We start from the raw sequence: 7184 nt of genomic DNA on the forward strand, positions 1-7184 counted from the left end.
AACTTTTTATGCCTTACTATACTATGATGTTTTTTCAAGCTTTTTTGCCTTATTATACTATGACGTTTTTTCAAGATTTTTTGCCTTACTATACTATGATGTTTTTTCAGGTTTTTTTGCCGTACTATACTATGACGTTTTATGTCTTATTATACTATGACGTTTTTTTGAAGTTTTTATGCCTTACTATACTTTGATGTTTTTTCAGGTTTTTTTACCTTACTATACTATGACGTTTTTTCAACTTTTTATGCCTTACTATACAATGACGTTTTTTCAAGTTTTTTTGCCTTACTATACTATGACGTTTTATGTCTTATTATACTATGACGTTTTTTCAAGTTTTTATGCCTTACTATACTATGATGTTTTTTCAGGTTTTTTTACCTTACTATACTATGACGTTTTTTGAACTTTTTATGCCTTACTATACTATGATGTTTTTTCAGGTTTTTTGGCCGTACTATACTATGACGTTTTATGTCTTATTATACTATGACGTTTTTTCAAGTTTTTATGCCTTACTATACTATGATGTTTTTTCAGGTTTTTTTGCCTTACTATACTATGACGTTTTTTCAACTTTTTATGCCTTACTCTACTATGACGTTTTTTCAACTTTTTATGCCTTACTTTACTAAGATGTTTTTTCAAGTTTTTTTGCCTTACTATATTTTGACGTTTTATGTCTTATTATACTACGATGTTTTTTCAAGTTTTTTTGCCTTACTATACTATAATGTTTTATGCCTTACTATACTATGACGTTGTTTTAAGTTTTTTTGCCTTACTTTACTATAATGTTTTATGCCTTACTATACTATAATGTTTTATGCCTTACTATACTATGACGTTGTTTCAAGTTTTTTTGCCTTACTATACTGTGATGTTTTTTCAAGTTTTTATGCTTTACTATAATATGACCTTTTTTCAACTTTTTATGCCTTACTATACTATGTCGTTTTTTCAAGTTTTTTTGCCTTACTATACTATGACGTTTTATGCCTTACTATACTATGACGTCTTTTCAACTTTTTATGCCTTACTTTACTATGATGTTTTTTCAAGTTTTTTTTGCCTTACTATACTATGACGTTTTATGTCTTATTATACTATGACGTTTTTTTAACTTTTTATGCCTTACTATACTATGTCGTTTTTTCAAGTTTTTCTGCCTTACTATACTATGACGTTTTATGCCTTACTATACTATGATGTTTTATGCATTACTCTACTATGACGTTTTTTCACCTTTTTATGCCACACTATACTATGATGTTTTTTCAGGTTATTTTGCCTTACTATACTATGACATTTTATGCCTTACTATACTATGATGTTTTATGCATTACTCTACTATGACGTTTTTTCACCTTTTTATGCCACACTATACTATGATGTTTTTTCAGGTTATTTTGCCTTACTATACTATGACATTTTATGCCTTACTATACTATGATGTTTTATGCATTACTCTACTATGACGTTTTTTCAACTTTTTATGCCACACTATACTATGATGTTTTTTCAGGTTATTTTGCCTTACTATACTATGACATTTTTTCAACTTTTTATGCCTTATAATACTATGACGTTTTTTCAAGATTTTTTGCCTTACTATACTATGACGTTTTATGCCTTACTATACTATGACGTTTTTTCAACTTTTTCTGCCTTACTATACTATGACATTTTTTCAGGTTTATTTGCCTTACTATACTATGTCGTTTTTTCAATTTTTCATGCCTTACTATACTATGTCGTTTTTTCAACTTTTTATGCCTTAATTTACTATGATGTTTTTTCAAGTTTTTTTGCCTTACTATAGTATGACGTTTTATGTCTTATTATACTATGACGTTTTTTCAAGTTTTATGCCTTACTATACTATGAATGCCTTACTATACAATGACGTTTTTTCAAGTTTTTTTGCCTTACTATCCTTCGACGTTTTTTCAACTTTTTTGCCTTACTATACTATGACATTTTATGCCTTACTATACTATGAATGCCTTACTATACAATGACGTTTTTTCAAGTTTTTTTGCCTTACTATCCTTCGACGTTTTTTCAACTTTTTTGCCTTACTATACTATGACATTTTATGCCTTACTATACTATGAATGCCTTACTATACAATGACGTTTTTTCAAGTTTTTTTGCCTTACTATCCTTCGACGTTTTTTCAACTTTTTTGCCTTACTATACTATGACATTTTATGCCTTACTATACTATGAATGCCTTACTATACAATGACGTTTTTTCAAGTTTTTTTGCCTTACTATCCTTCGACGTTTTTTCAACTTTTTTGCCTTACTATACTATGACATTTTATGCCTTACTATACTATGAATGCCTTACTATACAATGACGTTTTTTCAAGTTTTTTTGCCTTACTATCCTTCGACGTTTTTTCAACTTTTTTGCCTTACTATACTATGACATTTTATGCCTTACTATACTATGAATGCCTTACTATACAATGACGTTTTTTCAAGTTTTTTTGCCTTACTATCCTTCGACGTTTTTTCAACTTTTTTGCCTTACTATACTATGACATTTTATGCCTTACTATACTATGAATGCCTTACTATACAATGACGTTTTTTCAAGTTTTTTTGCCTTACTATCCTTCGACGTTTTTTCAACTTTTTTGCCTTACTATACTATGACATTTTATGCCTTACTATACTATGAATGCCTTACTATACAATGACGTTTTTTCAAGTTTTTTTGCCTTACTATCCTTCGACGTTTTTTCAACTTTTTTGCCTTACTATACTATGACATTTTATGCCTTACTATACTATGAATGCCTTACTATACAATGACGTTTTTTCAAGTTTTTTTGCCTTACTATCCTTCGACGTTTTTTCAACTTTTTTGCCTTACTATACTATGACATTTTATGCCTTACTATACTATGAATGCCTTACTATACAATGACGTTTTTTCAAGTTTTTTTGCCTTACTATCCTTCGACGTTTTTTCAACTTTTTTGCCTTACTATACTATGACATTTTATGCCTTACTATACTATGAATGCCTTACTATACAATGACGTTTTTTCAAGTTTTTTTGCCTTACTATCCTTCGACGTTTTTTCAACTTTTTTGCCTTACTATACTATGACATTTTATGCCTTACTATACTATGAATGCCTTACTATACAATGACGTTTTTTCAAGTTTTTTTGCCTTACTATCCTTCGACGTTTTTTCAACTTTTTTGCCTTACTATACTATGACATTTTATGCCTTACTATACTATGAATGCCTTACTATACAATGACGTTTTTTCAAGTTTTTTTGCCTTACTATCCTTCGACGTTTTTTCAACTTTTTTGCCTTACTATACTATGACATTTTATGCCTTACTATACTATGAATGCCTTACTATACAATGACGTTTTTTCAAGTTTTTTTGCCTTACTATCCTTCGACGTTTTTTCAACTTTTTTGCCTTACTATACTATGACGATACTATGACGTTTTTCAACTTTTTATGCCATACTTTACTACGATGTTTTTTCAAGTTTTTTTGCCTTATTATACTATGACATTTTTTCAAGTTTTTTTGCCTTACTATACTATGACGTTTTATGCCTTACTATACTATGACGTTTTTTTTAACTTTTTATGCCTTACTATACTTTGAGGTTTTTTTCAACTTTTTATGCCTTACTATACTATGACGTTTTTCAACTTTTTATGCCTTACTATACTATGACGTTTTTTCAAGTTTTTATGCCTTACTATACTATGACGTTTTTTCAAGTTTTTATGCCTTACTATACTATGATGTTTTTTCAACTTTTTATGCCTTACTATACTATGACGTTTTTTCAGGTTTATTTGCCTTACTATACTATGACGTTTTGTCAGGTTTTTTTGCCTTATTATACTATGACGTTTTTTCAAGTTTTTTTGCCTTACTATACTATGACGTTTTATGCCTTACTATACTATGACGTTTTTTCAAGTTTTTTTGCCTTACTTTACTAAGACGTTTTTTCAACTTTTTATGCCTTACTATACTATGACGTTTTTTCAAGTTTTTTTGCCTTACTATACTATGACGTTTTATGTCTTATTATACTATGACGCTTTTTCACGTTTTTATGCCTTACTATACTATGATGTTTTTTCAAGTGTTTTTGCCTTACTATACTATGACGTTTTATGTCTTATTATACTATGACGTTTTTTCAAGTTTTTATGCCTTATTAAACTATGACGTTTTTTCAAGTTTATTTGCCTTACTATAACTATGATGTTTTTTCAAGTTTTTATGCCTCACTATACTATGTCGTTTTTTGGCATTTTTACACCTTACTATAATATGTCGTTTCATGCCTTACTATACCATGATGTTTCTTTACGTTTTTATGCCTTACTATACTAAGACTTTTTATGCCTCATTATAGCTAGACATTTTTTCAAGTTTTTTTGCCTTACTATAATATGACGTTTTTTCAGGTTTATTTGCCTTACTATACTATGATATTTTTTCAAGATTTTTTGCCTTATTATACTATGACGTTTTTTCAAGTTTTTTTGCCTTACTATACTATGACGTTTTATGCCTTACTATACTATGACGTTTTTTCAAGTTTTTTTGCCTTACTATACTATGACGTTTTATGTCTTATTATACTATGACGCTTTTTCACGTTTTTATGCCTTACTATACTATGATGTTTTTTCAAGTGTTTTTGCCTTACTATACTATGACGTTTTATGTCTTATTATACTATGATGTTTTTTCAAGTTTTTATGCCTTATTAAACTATGACGTTTTTTCAAGTTTATTTGCCTTACTATACTATGATGTTTTTTGGCATTTTTACACCTTACTATAATATGTCGTTTCATGCCTTACTATACCATGATGTTTCTTTACGTTTTTATGCCTTACTATACTAAGACTTTTTATGCCTCATTATAGCTAGACATTTTTTCAAGTTTTTTTGCCTTATTATAATATGACGTTTTTTCAAGTTTTTATGCCTTACTATACTTTGATATTTTTTCAAGATTTCATGTCTTACTATACTACGACTTTTTATTCTTTACTATACTATTACTTTATGTGACATTTTTATACCTTACGATAATATGTTGTTTCATTTCTAAGCATCCTATGATCTTTTTTCTAGTTTTTAAGCCTTAGTATACTATGATGTTTTATGCCTTACTATATTATGACGTTTTTTTGGCATTTTTATGCATTACCATAACATGACGTTTTGTGTCATTCTTATGCCTCAATATAATATAAAATTTAGTATTTTACTATTCTTACATGTTTTTCTGCCTTATTCTAGTATACCTTTTTCACTACGTACTATACTGTAAATTTTTATGCCTTAATATTCTATGACTCCTTTTATTCCTTAATATATGCCCTTCTATAGTGTGACATTTTTATGTCTTACTATATTATGACTTTTTCATACTTTACTATACTATGACATTTTTATGCCTTATTCTTCTATGACTTTTTCATAATTTATTATGCGAAGAATTTTTATACTATGACTTTTTCATGCCTTACTATAGTATGACTTTGTATCGCTTATTATGTAACAAGATATTTTTATTACTTATACTGTGACAATTTTATGACTTATTATACAATGACCTTTTATGTCTTACCATAGTATTACTTCTGTATGCATTACTATACCATGACATTTTTATGCATTTCTATACTAAGACTTGTTTATGACATATTTGCTCACTGTCACACTGTCAACGGTCACAAAAACATAACCATGGTTAATGTTTTCAGAAACTCTTTTCTTATAACAAGTCAAAATGTCTGCTGTATTGAATATGTATTTGAATTCCTAAAATAGGTGATAGTGTCATTTAATAAATAAACCACATGGACAATGATTTTAGGAGAGAATCAGAAAATATTTTATTTCTCCCTCAAAGTTCAGATAAAGCAATCTTTTTTTTTTTTTAAACCACAATAAGCAATATAAAATCTGCCCTACAAATGGTGTGGATAATTATAAACTGTGTTCAAACATTTGCACAAAATATTCCAAAAGCACATTTTTACTGAAGATGAAGCAACACGCATTCTGGAGTTACCACGTTACCACGCTCTACCGTGAGAAATAAGGTAATAAAAAACTCAAAGTAGAGCATTCTTTGGTATGATCTATAAAAAAATAATGAAAATAAAGTTAAAGACATTCTTCCCCTTTGTAACTGCTGAAAAATTGTGTTTTTTTAATGCTGCCATGTCAATAGAGACAGTTACACAGTTGAAATTTAAATTTCAACAGAAGACAGAAGTTGTTTTACACACTGAAAGTTCAGTATTTACTATTTTAAATAAACATCCCATGTCCCTGTGCTGTGCCCTCCAGGGGTACAGATAGAGTTTCATCTGAAGGACCAGCTGTCCTCGTGTCTGTAAAACTCTGGGTCCTGCCCAGCAACTCACTCACACTCAGACACAACAACTCTCAAAACTCAACACTCCTGGCTTTAATCTGACACAAAGACTGTACATACTAATTACAAAAAGACGCAGCTCCATCTCTCCTGGAGTGTTCAGGGTTAGCATCTGGACAGCTCAACATCATCAAACATGTATCCACCTTGAACGACCACATAAACAGTGGTGTTAACCGGAGATACTGTCTGTACTATTATTCTGATAGGAACTCTGTTTGGCACAGGAGGCCCTTTTGCTTTCAGGTAGGCTCAGAGGTAGAGAAGCTGCAGATCATCTTAAAGTGATCTGTTCAGCCGCAGGCACTGTTGAATGCTTCCATCTGCAATCCTCAGCCACCACAGCCAAACCTTTTTCTTGAGGACACACATGGAGCATCCTCTGCAATCTTCAGTGGCCAAAAAATTACTGTCAGCTGTTAAATTGTTAAAAAATTGTAAAATGTTCTCAAGCTTACTGATCATTGGTAAATGTATCACAATAAACAACAACGAAAAAGCTACTGGCAGGAACGCAGGAATTAGCTCTCATGTTCCTGTTAGCAGCTCAGACATGTTATCACAGGGCATGACAGAGATACTGAACCTATACGGACTGTTTACATCCACCTACCATCCATCTACCTTAAAAACGGACTGTTATTCTTTTGCTGGTGTTCAAGGATGATGAACAAAAACTCAATTAAAAACCTTAAATCCATAAAAAAAGG

This window comes from Seriola dumerili, unplaced genomic scaffold (genome assembly GCF_002260705.1).
Source record: "Seriola dumerili isolate Sdu_G_001 unplaced genomic scaffold, Sdu_1.0 BDQW01000097.1, whole genome shotgun sequence".
In the NCBI taxonomy this organism is placed as follows: domain Eukaryota; kingdom Metazoa; phylum Chordata; class Actinopteri; order Carangiformes; family Carangidae; genus Seriola; species Seriola dumerili.